This window comes from Prionailurus bengalensis, chromosome A2, assembly GCF_016509475.1.
Source record: "Prionailurus bengalensis isolate Pbe53 chromosome A2, Fcat_Pben_1.1_paternal_pri, whole genome shotgun sequence".
NCBI classification, from domain to species: Eukaryota; Metazoa; Chordata; class Mammalia; order Carnivora; family Felidae; genus Prionailurus; species Prionailurus bengalensis.
In genome coordinates, this window is record NC_057348.1 from 56,179,120 (window position 1) to 56,193,891 (window position 14,772).

The following is a 14,772-nucleotide window of genomic DNA, read 5'->3' on the forward strand; positions in this document are numbered from 1 at the left end:
ACTTAGCTTGCTTCTTCTTCTTCTTAACAGTGTGTATGGAAAAACAAGGTTTTGGGGCACCTGGGTGGCTCAGTCATTAAACATCTGACTTCAGCTCAAGTCATGATCTCACAGTTCATGAGTGTGAGTCCCACACAGGATAAACTTGAGTCCCGCTTCAGGTAAGCCCCACTTCTGTCTTTCTCTCTGCCCCTCACTCACTTGTGCCCTCTCTTGCTCTCAAAAAAAAAATAAGTTAAATTTTTTTTTTACTGTTTGTTCATGAGAGAGAGAGAGAGAGAGAGACAGAGAGACAGAGAGACAGAGAGACATAGAGAGAGGGAGACACAGAATCAGAAGCAGACTCCAGGCTCTGAGTTGTCAGCACAGAGCCTGATGTGGGACTTGAACTCATGAACCATGAGATCATGACTTGAGCTGAAGTCGGATGCTTAACCAACTGAGCCACCCAGATGGCCCCCAAAATAAGTTTTTTATTGCAATTAAGTCCAATTTATTGATTTTATTTTCTTCTAAAGTTCATGCTTTTGGTACCATAGACTTAAGAAATCTTTGCCAAAATGAAGGCCATTAAGATTTTTCCCTTCCCCCCTCCAGAAGTTATATGCATTTAACTCTCACATTTAGGTCTTCTTTCTTTTCCAAGTTAATTTTCATAGATGCTCTATAGAGGCATGGGTCAAAGGTCACTCTTTTGCTTGTGAATATCCGATTTTCCAATCACATTTGTTAAAAAACTATCCTTTCCCTCATCAAGGTGCCTTATTAGTGTCTTTGTTGATCTTTATGCCTGTCTTGATGCCGGTACCACTTGTTTTGATGACCCTTGCTTTACAATAAGTCTTGAAATCAGTAGCATGAGTCCTCTGACTTTGTTTCTCTTTTTGACAATTTGAGTGGGACAGTTTGGGTTGAGTGGGATTACTTTGCACAGTGTATCCCAGGCCCCTGCCCATTAAGACCAGAGTGTTCACAATCATTGTGATGATCAAAAATTTCCCTCATCATAGTTTCACATGTCCTGATTAGGGTCAGTACCATCTCCACCTCCCAAAGATAATCTCTTATTCAAGGGAACAATAATCAGATGAACACTAGTAATGGTACATGATAGAGGAAAACAGAGCAAACCCTTCCAGGTTCTGAGGAAATTGATTTTTGGTCTTGAAATCTATACCCAGCTAAACTGTCAGTCGAGTGGGAGGGCAAAATAAATACGTTTAGACACCCAAAGACTCAGAAACCTTCTGATAGGCTATCACTGGGAGAATTGTTAGAGGATGTACCTGGCAAAATAAAAAAATGATTCCAAGAAAGAGAATACATAGGATCCAAGAAACCATGGACCCAATCCAGAAGTGTAATGCCAAGAACTCTCCAATGATAGCCATGTAGCAGGCCAAGGAAGCAGCCAGCCCAAATTACAACAGTGAATCAGAGAGCTCTCAGAGGAACGTTTTTAAGAAGAAAAATGAATATGCTGCAACCGATGGTAATATTTAAAAAGATAGATGTCTTACTGAGAAGCTGAATGTGAATAATAATAGTGAAAATGAATAAATAATCATAATAGGCTTATTCCTGTTTCCTCCTTCAAATTTTTGTTACCTGCATTTTCTTTTAAATGCACAGCTACGTCTTTTTCTGTGCAGTTCATTGTAAACTATTTGGCCCTGTATTTATATAATTACAATATTGGAAAAGCCAATTATTGGCTTTTCAGGGTTTAGAATCGATCTGTATACAAAGCATGGAGACCTTAACTAGAATTATGGAACAGCATGTAAACCCCACAAATCATAACCAGGTAAAAGTCATGGTGTACAGACAAAGTCAGTGTTCTTACCTGGGAAGATCATAAGAGACACCTGGACAGCTAAGTGTCTTGCCCAGAAGAGAGGTCAGTTTTCTCACAACACTGGGGTCTAGTAGTGGGGATCCAAGCCAGGGATACCCTAGCATGTGACAACAGACCTTATCGTAAGGCAGGTCTTGCTGGACCATCTTCCAAGGAAGGGCCTACATGACCTTGTACGTAAGCATTTCAGTCCCCCCAGCCATTTAAGGAATGTGGGGGTGCGGGACACTCTCTAGCTTGGAGCAGGGTAGAGGTGTCCATGGAGACTTCTGTGGTGGGAATCTTTGCTCTCAGCTCTCAATCCTTTGACCCAAAGGCGAAACTCTTCTGCTGGCACCTTATTATTACTATTAGGTTTCTGCTGAATCTCAAACAGGCCAAGCACTTGTTACAGCTTCTGCAATGTCTTGTACCTCGTCTGCACTGCCATGCATGCCTCCCCCTAGCTCCACGTTCACTGCAGTCTGGTGGAATTGGCCATGGTAGGAGCATTTACACGACAAAGATCAGCAAATGCCACAGACAGTGCTTTCTTCTGATTGTCCCATGCTCACCCAGCACGCCACTGCACTCCTCCAGGACTGGCCTCATGATTCAGGGGGCTCAGTGCAAAATTAAAATGCTCGGCCTCTTGTCCAAAAATTAAGATCACTAAGACGGTGACACGGGAGCGGGCCCTGCCTGACTGCCCAGAGCACACGCCCGCCCACCCTACTCGTTCAGGGTCTGTCTTCACAGGGGCACTCCAGGAGAGCAGGGCTTGTCTGTCATGCACAGGGTCCTAAGAGCCTGGCCCGAGTCATTGCTCAGTGACATTTGCAAACTGAGCAACCAGGTGATGCGCTCCGAGGAAGAGGCCTTTGGGGAGGGGGCAGCCTTTGTTGTGGGTGTGAACCTGCGTGTGAACTGGGAGGGCTGGTGTACACGGCCTCATTGCTCGTGACAGACTCTCTTGTAACCACCCGTGTCAGGGATTTGGCACTGACTGGAACGCCCCAGAGTGCCAAGAATGGAGGTCAAGGAAAATGAGTAAGACCGAAGGCAGATGGCAAGTCAGCGATGGCTCACTCCCTTCACCTCTCCCATTGCCTAAGGCCGAGGAGCTCAGTGATAGCAGCTGGGAGGAGCAGAGAAATGCATCGCAAAACTCGCCATCATTCCTGCCACCCATGGGTGTTCTCTTTATGCTCCGTGGACATCTCTGTTTGGTTCGGGGGGCTGGGGGTGGCGGTCCAGAAGGAAAGGGTCCTGCCTAGTCCCGGGGTATAGGTGCAGGTCCCCTGAGGCCCCCATGGTTGCAGGATGGCCTGGCCTGGCAGCGCCTGGGAGGCACGGATGGAGCCTCGTCTGCCCAGGGTCTCCAGCACCCATGAGGGCCTGGCACTGTGGAGTGGAGAGGGGGCAGGTTTTGGAGAGCAGGGAGTCAGTGTGGAAATGGAGAGGAGAGGTCAGCCTCCTCCTGGAACCGCTAGGAGGAGCCTCTGGGTTGGGGCTGGGAGAGGGGTCCACCACTCCATCTCCTCACTGTCATCCTCACTGCCATGCGCCAGGATTTAGAATTGAATTTCCTTCCCTCCCCAATACTGGCAGAGGCCCCACGCCTGACTCTGGGGTCAGGTATCCCCCCCAGAAAGTCAGGAGAGGCTGGGGGCAACTCCCTTTTTGGGAGGCTCTTGGCACATTTCTAAAATGTAGAAATGTTAAAATAGGATTGCAAAGACGTTGGTATATTGTAAATGTATAGACTGAAGTGACGAACACTTTTTACACATACACACACAAGTAGAGTGTAATAATTGTGTTCTTCAGAGGATAATTACAGGATTTAGAAAAATAATATTAATTTCTAGACCACTGCAAGTGCAGGACTTTTTAAAAAGAGTATTAATTTCTAGAGGACTATTACTGGTCTAGTAACAAGAGCCAAGTTTACAGTTGGCTGATGTAATAGTTCTTGAATTTGAGGACCCAAATAAATGGGGCCCTTCTATTCTCTTCCTCTCCATAGGCTGTGTCCAGGGGATACCCACAGAGGGCTTAGGACCTTGGAACTCCATGCAGGGACCATCCTCTCCTGGAGGTAGAGAGGGATCAACAAACATGGGTATGGAATATCAAGAGTCAGCAAAGCCAGTGCAGTGCGACCCTTAACAAAGAAAACAATACCATCAAATGTACATTATAACAGAGTTTTAGAGACTTATGAGATGTAGCTAAAGCTTCCCCCAGAGGTAAATGTATAGCCTTAAAGGCATTTGCTGCAAAACAACAATGGAAAGAACCTAACTCCTCAAGCCAAAAAGATCGAAAAATAGGTTTAGCTCCAAAGAAATCTGGAGTATGAAAATAATAAAGATTACAAAAAGAAAAGAACTAGAAAACAGTGCTGAGGAAACAGCAGCTGGGAGGCAAAACAAGTTGCCCAAGGTCTTGATGCCAGTGTCTGGGTGGGTGTTTGCCCTACGGTCCCATGGGCTCCCAGAACTCGAGGTGCCATTGGAATGACCATGCCTGAATCTTGGTGGCTCGTCCACGTTGACATCTTGGAGGCATCAGGGCCACCAACCCGTTAGAACGCAGAATGGACGGTCTAGGAAACTTGTAGAGGTCTGCAACCAAACAAACCCGGCGCTTAGGAGACCGATGTTTTTAAAAATTCAAAGTTCTTCTGAATTTATTAACTATTTTCCTACTCACCCCGAAAATCGTTTGCTGATGGCAATATGAAGATATATTTTGCCGAATTTCTTTCTAAATTAAATGTATACATCAGAGCGGCTGGGAGGGGGCGGGTGATGAAGCGGTAATGGTTCGCGCGGGGCGCGGGGCGCGGGGCGCGGGGCGCGGGGCGCGGGGCGCGGGGCGCGGGGCGCGGGGCGCGGGGCGCGGGGCGCGGGGCGCGGGGCGCGGGGCCCTCCCTCCCTCCCTCCCGCCTCCTCCCGCGCCGGCCGCTCCGGCTCCCTCTCCCCCTCGCGTCGCAGCCGGCACTTTGCAAAACTCCTCGCTTGCCCGCGGCGGCAGCAGCTCCGCGCCCTGCCCGCCCCGGCGCGTCCGTGGGGCAGCGGGCGGCGGCGGAGCGCGGCGGCGCGGGGAGCGCGAGGCGCGGAAGCGCCGGGGGCGGGCGCCGGCGGAGGCGGGAGCCGAGGCGGGGCCGCGCCAGCCCCGCGCCGCCGCGCCCCCCGGGCCGAGCCCCGCGCCGCGCCGCGCCGAGCCGCCGTCCCCGCCGCGCAGCCATGGCCGCCCCGCCGCCGCCGCCGCCGCTGCCGCCGCCGCCCCGCCGCCCGCTGGCCTGAGGCGCTGCCGGCCGCCGGGCGGGGGCCATGGCCAGCGCCGCCGAGCCCCCCGGCAAGGCGGCCGAGTACCTGCAAGAGCTGACCCGGATCGTCGCGGCGCAGCAGGAGCTGCTGGCGCGCCGGCGGCGGCGCATCGAGGAGCTGGAGCGCCAAGTGGCGCGGCTGAGCCGCGAGAACGCCGGCCTGCTGGAGCGGCACCGGCGACACCTGGCCGCGTGCACCCGCCGCCCGGACCCCAGCCCCGGCGCCGGCCCGCAGCCGCTCGGCGTCATCCCGGAGCTCGGCTGCCGCCGCGACAAGTAAGCAGGCACCGGGGGCGGCGGGCGTGTCGAGGGTGCGCGAACTTCTTGGGGAGGGGGGCCCGCTCCCCTCGGGGCTGGGCGGGGAGTTGGGCGGAGGCGGGGAGAAGCCCGTCCGGAGGGCGCGCCGGGGGACCCCCGACCCGGGGCTGGAGCTCGGGCGGGGACCGGGTTCCCTGGGAAAGAGGTTCTGGGGCGCTGCCTGGCGCTTCCACCGGCCCGCTCTCCGAGGACGGACGGCTCCGGACTCGGGCTCCAGCGACCCCCGAAGCTCGGTGGCGGGATCGGCCTCGCTACGGGGTGCTTGCTGTCCGCGCGCACAACTGGGGCTCTGGGTAGTGGGGCCAGAACTCCTGACCCGGAGAGCCCGAGACCCAGTGGGAAGGGGGTGCGGGAGGCGCAGATCCCGCCCTCGAGCGGGCCTGGGTCACTCGCGGGTCACTGTCCCTCCGGGAGGGACCGTGTACTCCCTCTAGCCGGAGATGAGCGAGCCTCTTCCCTCTGGACGCCTCCGTCTCCTCCTTCGCGGCCCGGGGGTTATACCCCGCTCGCCTCACCCTGGGATTACCCCTGGCTATTTCGGACCAAGGATTAAGCGGGGGACAGGATGGGGGCGGGATTGCCCGGCCGCGCTGGCCCCAGGCGTCCTGGGTGAGCTCGCAGCTTGCGTGCAGCAGCCCGTTCGCTTTCCAGGGTTGCCCAAGTCGGGTGCGGGGCTCCTCTCCGCAGAAGTCCGGGTGCCTTTCTGGGGAGAGACAGGGGGCACGGGGGCTTCAGGTGACTCCAGGGTTGGATTCCGGGGTGCTGTGAGCCTGTCTGCCCTCTCTGTCCTTCTGTCTTTGGGACCACCTGGCCACACTCCATGGTTTGGACCCAGGGCAGAGGAGAAAAACACTGTGTTGGGGGGGGGGGGGGGACGGAGGGAGAAAGGAGGATGGTGATCAGCAGCTTCAGGAAAGGTTTCCTGGGAGGCTGGGGGTTGGCAGGGATGATGGGGGAGGAGTTGACCCTGACTCCCAAATCCTGCTGGGGGGGGGGAGGGGCTCCTGATTCCCAGAGTCCAGGTACAGCCATCTCAGACCTGGTATCTCCCCCACCCGGAGGAGCTGTGCCAGGCTGTGGTGGTGGGACAGAGGACCCCTGCCTGTCACCCTGCTTCCTGCACGGGTTCTGGGGCAGTGCTTCTGGGCTCTCGTGGGCTCTGAAGAAGGAGGGTTGTGAGGATGAGGTCAGGGCGTGGGTCAGCCTCATGGCTCTGTGGTGGCAGGCCCACTAGCAAACTCCTGCTTTCTCTTTATCCTGGGAAGGTTTCGTGAGGCGTGTGGATAGCTCCTAGCTGGTGTCAGCGAGAGAAAGCAGAGACCCTGCTCCCTCCGTGCGCCCCACCCCTGGCTCTCTGGTGTCACTCAGGTGTCACTCAGTCCCTCCCACAGTGGCTGGGGGTTACTTGGTGCTATTGCAGGAGACCGAGCCCCGCGCCCTCATGCAGGGACTGAAAGAAAAGCTGGGGGTGGCCCAGGTGAGATCCTCAGCAGCTCAGGGAGGCGACACACAAGGGCAGGGACGCACAGTCCACTTTCACAGGCAACAGTGACACACGCTGTTGGCAAATGCCTCCCAGCACCGTCCTGGGGAATGCATTCCTTTCTTCTCTTCAAAGTCACCTCTGGTGACCAAGAGGGAGGATGGAGACAGTGAGTCCTGCTTGCTGTGGGGAATCCCAGCGTTGCATCTGGGCGGTGGCCTTGGAGGGGGGAGCTGGGGATGTGGGTGCGGGGGTTATTTCACAAGTCCCCAGCTCTGTCACACTGGCTTCCCTCCACTGAGATACAGCCAAAGCCTGTGATGGCATCCCCTTTCAGAGGAACTACAACCAGTCAAGTTCTAAGTCAACTTGAATGTGCACACCAAGTGCCTGGGGATCCCGCTAAAATCCAGATTCTGACCAGTAGGCCCAGGGCAGGCACACAAGCTCCCAGAAGCTGTGGATGCTGCTGGCCCCCAGAACGCACCGTGACAAATGAGACTGTGTGGCACCAGCATATTAACAGAACAGTGGGGTCCCTCGAGATGGAGCGCGCCGGCCCATTTCTAGCATCCACTGCATGTCCCAGCCTTTTGGGAGGCCGCCTCCCTCCCTTCATAGGAGACTCTTGGGGGGCCGTGGTATCATACGTGCCTTCTCACACCCTTGGGATTCTGGGTCACTGGACCATGTAGGGGGAGTGAGCTGAGGGCTGCTTTTCCACACCTGGTTTTGACGTGCCCACCCACTGTCCATCTATGTAGCAAAATGATCTATGCCTGAGGAGCATGGTTTAACCAACCCCCTTGAGAGCAGCCAACTTTTATGAAGTGTCTACTGTGTGCAGAACTGTTAGTGATGTGCTTGGAGACACAAAGGCAAGGGCAGAGAACAGAGGAAGAGGAGAAGGGGACACGTGCAGACTTGGGACCAATGGCCGGCTCTCAGCCAGTGACCATGGGACAAGTCATGCCTCCTCATTTAGCCTCAGGGTTTTTTTGTTTTTTGTTTTTTTCGTTTTTAATGCACACAAAGCAGGGACGATCACAGCTGCCTCCCATACTTTTTCTGAGGGTTAAGGGAGGACAATGGGCGTGGAGGAAACTGGTATACAGTAGGTGCCTAATGCATTTCAGATTCTTCCTTTGTCCATCAGTTTCTCGGTTCTTTGGGGCCCACGGTGCCCTGGCAGGAGGTGAGTGAACTTCCTGACAACCTGCCTGAGACCCCCTGGGGCCCGGTGCAGGGGGTGTGGAGCTAGAACGGCTGTCCAGAACTCGGGGGCAACTTGGGGTTGGCCACCTGGGATGGAGCAGGGAACACCTGCGTGTGAGCTTCCCGAGGCGACGGGCAGTGCAAGACCACGGCGTTGGGATGGCTTCCTGCTGGGGCACTTGGCTCCACCTTCTCCCAGTGCTGGTGCACCCACCAGTGGGCACTGCCCGTGCTGGCTCCCAGGCCCTCCTGCCTGCAGACAGGGGTCCTTGTAGGCAAGGGTGCACAGAGCGTGTCAGGCTAAGGCACGCCTGGCTACCCATGTCTTCAGCAGCCGCCAGCTGCTCTGGCTGGAGTCAGGAGCCCTTTGGCCCCCGCCACCACGGGGACAGGCTGCACCTGCGTATCCAGAAGGGAGAACAGATAGATGCAGGGGAGAGACCACTGAAAAGGCTCATCCTGGGACAACAGTGATCTCGTGCCACCTCCCCCGAGCATGGTAGATACTCTCAAACCCCAAACTTGAAACCCTTCCTCGGAAGTCCTCTGCTGGAAGATACCGTCGTGAGTTTCTCAAGTTTGGGGACAACAGGAAGATAACAGGAAAAAAAGAGGGTACCTTTGTTTCCGTTGGATTATTTAGTTGACTTTTTTCTGACATCAGAATTCATATCCAGTGTTTAGCGTGCTACATTCTCATGATATTTCTAGAACTGTTCCCTCCCACTAGAGATTGGGGTACATAATAGACCCTCAATAGATGCCTGTTGAGTGGATGAAGGCAGGCAGGATTGATTAGAACCGCTGTGTTTTCCTTTCCAAAGTCAGCTTGAACTTGAGCCGGGCCCACTGACACGGAGCCAGATCTCTGGTCAGCAGGGATGAGTGCATTATGGCTGCATGCACTGAAGGCCTCCCATGTGCCCCGCACTGCTGCGGGCGTGTGCATGTGTCAGTGCACTGCATGGGCACAGCACTACCACGAGGCAGGAGCGGCTGCTGCTCCCATTTTATGGATGTGGAGACTGAAGCTCAGAGGTCATGTGACTTACTCAGGTTCTCCCACCCCCTAGTAATGGAGCCGGGATTGGGGCTCAGGTGGCCTGGCTCTAGCCCCCTGCTCTCACCCACCCCCCAACAGCCCTCCCTGCTGCAGAATGATCAGGCGACCCTCCCCCTGCTGGGATCCTGCGTGACTTCCCATCACCGAGTCCGGGCCCTCAGCATCACCCGAGGTGGCAGTGAGTGGGGCAAGGGTTGAGCATGGTGACCCCTCCCAGCCTCCGATCTTCCAGAGTCTCTCGGCAGAAGTAAACACCAGCCTGCAGAGGTTGGAGAGAGGGCCCTGTGAAGCGGCCTCCCTCGCTTTCCCGTCCCCTCCGGCCCTCAAGAGCTGTCACATCACTCCAAGAGGACGTTTTGCTGAAGCTCTGAGTTGGTGACTCACTCTGGGGGAGGCTTCCAGTGGCATTCAGTCTCTGTTGACTTACCAAACAAGCACTCTCCCCGGGTCTGTGGTGACATTCGTGGTGATGGTGGTGTAGCAGTTCAGAGGGAAGCTTAAGGGTGGCCAGCGGAGAGAGGGGGTGGCAGGCAAGAAGTCACTGACGCAAGAAGCTGTACTCGGGAGGGTCCTGGCAAGATGCCTCTGAAAGCATGCCGTTCTGTTCTTCAGTGTAGCTGGAAGTACCAGACCTGAGCTTCAGGGTCTGAAGCCCCGAGAACCTTCTGTCCCTGTCTCCTTTCCCCCCCTCTTAGCAGAGAGTGGGAACTGCGTACGGGCTGAGAGAGGCCTCGAGGGTTTTCCTGATCTGAGAGGGCGGCGGAGAAGGTGGCAGAGGGAGATACTGTGTTCACGGCTTCATGAAAGAATGTTCTTGTTCTCCCGGCCAAGATAAAGCCGAGTACCCAGTGCCGGGGAGGATGTCCCCCGGCCAGAACGAGCTAGAACATGCTCAGAGAAGCTTGTCCTGGTTGGGCAAAATGCATTCAGCTCCGAGGGCACGGGGTGAGCCGCTCCGATTTTTCCAGCAGATGGTAGAATCCACAGAAAGACGAGGAAGGGTGTTTCTCTGAAGTTCTCCCCCAGCTGTCTGACAAGCTAAGCAAATTATTATTTTACAACCTGGAAAATAAATCGTGAAAAGCTTCTTTATCTGGCTAGGCTTGGGAAAAAACAGGGAGCAGTACCGTGCGTGTTCTCGTTCCCATGTCTGTTTCCCCCTCGGCTCTCTGGGTTCAGGCCTCCCGGAGCCTGTAGAGATCTCGGGGCTGTGCCGTGGTGGGGGTGGGAGGGGGGGTGTGAGCATCGGGAACTTGGGGGCATCAGCATTTTTTGTCAGCTGGGTGGCTACTAGTCAGCTGTTTTGTCTGTGACAGTGTTTTGACAGCTGATCGTGGTTTTTGTTCTTTGCTCGCTGTTTGTGTAAGAAAGAGCGACGCTTTGCCTAACTTGGGAAGGGCACCATTCCGAGCTTGGCAGGGTAAGTGTCATCTGAATAATTGCCACAGAGCAGCAGAAAAAAAAAACCAAACAAACAAACACAGACAAGCTGGGTGTTCAGCAAGAACTGGGGTGGGGAAAGTGCACTGACCTAATTGAAGCAGAACAGAAGCGGCGGATGAGGCCGAGAGGCGGTCCGGGGTCGCACTCGTGGCCTGGAAGTAACCTGGGCCTCGACCTTGCCACTCCCCACCCGGTGCAGACCCAGGCCAGGCCGTGGCTGACACGGGCCCGGCTGTGAACCAGGCTTTGCTGAGTGGCAACATCAGTGAGTGGCCTTTGGAGTCTGAATCCTGAGCCTCCTAGGGTTTATATTTCCAGGAGGATATGCCAGACCAGTTATTGTAAACGCCCAGTGCTTCTGTTTTAAAAGGTGAGGAGCTGCAGCCTTGAGTTTTTCAAATGCGTCCCCAACCCCAGCTGCCCTGGCCTTGCTCTCAGGACCCTCTAGGCCGCCCAGTGTCCAACACCTGAGCAGTTAAGCCCTGCCCCGGTAGCCGGTGTGCAGGAGCCCCGTCCTGCCTCAGCCGCCTCCCAGCAGCGCGGGCTTTCCAAGTAAGGCAAAGCATTGCCCTTGGCCTCCTGAGGCCGAGTATCTCCCTCCTCTCCCATGTAAAATGGGGGAGGGCTGCTTCTGTTCGGTAAGATCAGAGTCAGCTGATAGCTGGTAGCTCCAGGGGCAAGAACAGCTAGCATACTGAGAATGCTCTTGAGGGTTGTTTTCCCTAACGTTTTATTACGAAAATTTTCAAATATGCAGAGAAATGGAAAGAACCGTACAAGGCAGAACACCCTCTCAGCTTCCGCAATCGTAGTTTGTTGTACTCTCCGCCGTATTACATGCCTGTCCATTCTTGAGGGTATTCGGAACCACGCTGATGGAGAACGAACATTTATGGAGCGCCTGTTGTATACCAGGAACAGGCTGAACAGTGCACACATGCTTTGCAGTCTGCATGTCCTTTCATTCACGAACTGTCGAACACTCAGGCACCTGAGCCCGATTCTTTTCCTTGATCCGGGCAGCACCCCCACTGCCTCTACTTGGACACCCTTGAACAGGGACATAAGCCTGTAAAGAAGGTTGCTGAGATATCAGGCCGGGTAGGAAGTGGGGTCTAGTGGTGTGGCACCCTAGAGCAGGAAGCAGATGGCCGCCCTCGGGCATCAACAGAGGCTTCCTGGAGGAGGTGACATTTGAGCTAGAAAGAGGAGGAGGAGGAGGATATCAAGCCAGGGACACAGCACATGTAAAAGGGGAGGCGAGAGGCACCTGGCAGGTTTGGAGGGTGGGAGGTGCTATATGGCCACGCCAGGCCTGTGAGTGGGAACAGCTGGGTCAGGTGAGGTCCAGACAGGCAGGGACCAGCCCCGGGGCACCTGCTTAGGGCCTAGATTTCAGCTGGGTAGTGGGGGTGGGCTGGTGAACAAGACCGGCTCCCCCCTGCCAAGCTGTGTGTGCCGTGTCTGAGCCCTGCGTGTGAAATGCTTGCCTTTCCTTCTGGGAGGAGGCGAGATTCACAGAGCAGCAGGACAGACATCCTGGGTTATTTTGCGCCTAACATTAGAATGCTCCGATTATAGTCAAACCGCGGTAATAACTGAGCCCGTTCCTCTGTGTCTCCATTGACGCACCAAGCCTGTGACAGCCGTGAGCTGTTGACATCCCATTTTGCAGATATGAAAACTGAGGCTCAGGGAGTTCTGAAGCAGGTTGTGCGCCATCACCCAGTGGCAGAGGCCGGGTTCCCACGCAGGTCTGTCTGCCGCCAGAGCTCACGCAGCTCACTGAGCCACACTGTGCGCCTTTGAAGTGGTTCGCTGCTCTGAGTAAAAGTGTTTTGTGAAACGTGTGGAACCGTTTCCAGATCTGTATGGCCGGCTCACCCAGACCACCCAGAATTAACTCCAGCACGGTCACCCGCCCAGGGGACGGCTATGGCTTTTCCCTCTGGGCGTCAGAATCGGCCTCTCGTTGTTGTGGTCCCCTTGGAGAATTTATTTCGCCGCCGGGAGCCCAAATCCCTTTTTGGCAAAATTTTGATGGAGGCCTGCCGCTGGCGGGGTGGTCGTGGACAGCAGGTGCACATGTGCAGGGGAAGGGTCTCTCTAAGCTGTCAGGCGCCACCCAGCCCATGCCGGGCATTCCGCCTTGAGTTGGCTTCACTTCCCCACTCGGAACATGCGGGCATTTGCTAGCCTGCTGGAGAGCTGTTCGTGAAGCAGCCTCGGGCCTCTCTCCATGTGTTCATTCATCAGGACACACTGGGACGCTTGGTCGTACGGGAGGGTGGACATATGTGCCCCTCTTCTGGCTCTGCTCCCTCCCCTTGTTGATTTGAACGGCCTGCTTGCTCTGAGGCTGCCCTTGCATGAAGAGTGTCAGGCCTTCTGGGGAATCAAGGCACCTGGGCCTGGCCCCCCTCACCTCAACCACAGGGAAGCGGGCTTCCGAGGAAGGTGTCCTGGATTGGCAGATCCGGAGGAGCCTCGCGGCAGGTCATTTGCAACCTGCCTGTGAAGTGTCTGATGTCGCAGGCTTAGATGCGGTGCTGCGTGAGACCCCACTGCCTGCCCGGATGGTCTTAGTGCTCACATGGAAAGTCCTCAGCCCGTGTCCAGAGGTACAGGGGAGGGGGCAGCTGCTAGGGAGCCTCGCAGGGACATCCTCGAGTGCATGAGTGTGGATTATTCGTGGACAGGTTGCAGGGGTCTCTGGACAGCCTGAAACTGAACGTGAATGGGCCGGTGGTCCATGTGGTCAACTTGGGGGTAAGACTCTGATAGGGTCCTGGCCAGGGCACCAAGCTCTTCTTCCTGTCCCCAGGCCTGTGAAATGAACCTCTCTGAGCCTCGGCTTCGTTTTCTCCAACAGGGGAGAGTGGATCCAGGGGGACGACTAGATTTCCCTTTTGGGGTTGCCTGGGAACCCAAGGGTGCCTGGCATGGCCAAGATGCAATGAGGAGACAGGTGTATCTGGAACAGAGTGAGCAAGGGGACAGCAAGGGAGAGAAGGGGTAGGGGACGCACAGCAGTGGGCAGGGCGAGCAGGCCTGGAGAGGCCCAGAGGGACTTTGGGAGACAGGCGTCCCTGGGGGGTGCCTCCCAGAGGAGGGCCAGGACTGGACTCAGGTGTGGATGGGACCCCTGTCCCCGGCGGAGGCAGGGGCCAGCGAGTAGGAGGCTTCAGGAGACGCTACAGGACTGGGGGCATGGGGTGCTGGGAGCTTGGCCCGGGGTGCTGGTGGAGCTAAGCAGAAGCATGTGGGTTGTGGATAAAAGGAACATGGTCCCATCCTTTCCCCTCACCCAACAACTACCTGTCCAGATGGGAAGGAGAGAGCGTTGCTTAAGCAGGAGAAAAGCCTCCAGATGGCAGAGTGCATGTAGGTCTTTGTTGCCTGCAGTGCTCTTGGACAGGGGAGTGAGTGGGGGCCGGCTGACGTCCCTGGACCCTGCCTCCAGCCCGCCTCTCTCACTCACCCCTCTGGAGAAGCAGCCCATGCAGGGACACTCAGCTCCCCCAGGGTGGCTGGTGTAGATAGCTCCTGGTCGGGGCACACACATAGTACATGCTCATACGGAGGACAGGCACCGTGGGGCCAGACCACCCCCTCCACCATGATCTGGCTGTACTGCCTCTGGCCGGTTACTCAGCCTCTCTGGGTCTCAGTGTTTTCACTTGTAAAACGGGGTTATAAAATATCACCTCCCTCCGAGAGGGGCTGTGAGGATTAAATCTGTATTACGGGTGAAGCACATTGCCCCTCATCCTTGCCAGCTTTTGTCACTGCTGTTCCCTCTTACCTAGGCGGAGAGGAAATTTGATGTTCGAGAAAAGTCACGGGATTTAGGATCCAGTGAGTGGGTTTTGGCGTTCATCTCTCTATTGTCCATCTGACTTCTGCACACTTAATGTAGCCGATCACGAACCCAAGCCTTTGTAAGAGAGGCCGTGGCCATCCCTGTAACCCTCAGTGAAAGGGGAAACTTATGTTATTTCAACAGAATGGAGGCCTCCGCACAAAAAGCAGAGGCATCTGAAATGCTCTGCCTGCCCCCACCCTCCCCAGCCCAT

At 55.7% G+C, this 14,772-nt stretch overlaps 1 protein-coding gene across 1 annotated transcript in view; it reads left to right on the forward strand.

The window, feature by feature from the left end:
- Positions 1 to 5,360: 5,360 nt before the first annotated feature.
- IQSEC1 (IQ motif and Sec7 domain ArfGEF 1) overlaps positions 5,361 to 14,772 on the forward strand; it is a 449,412-nt gene continuing 440,000 nt past the window's right edge. Inside the window, 1 exon segment of the mRNA XM_043588241.1 lies at positions 5,361 to 5,450. The gene's annotated coding sequence lies outside the window, so the exon portion shown is untranslated.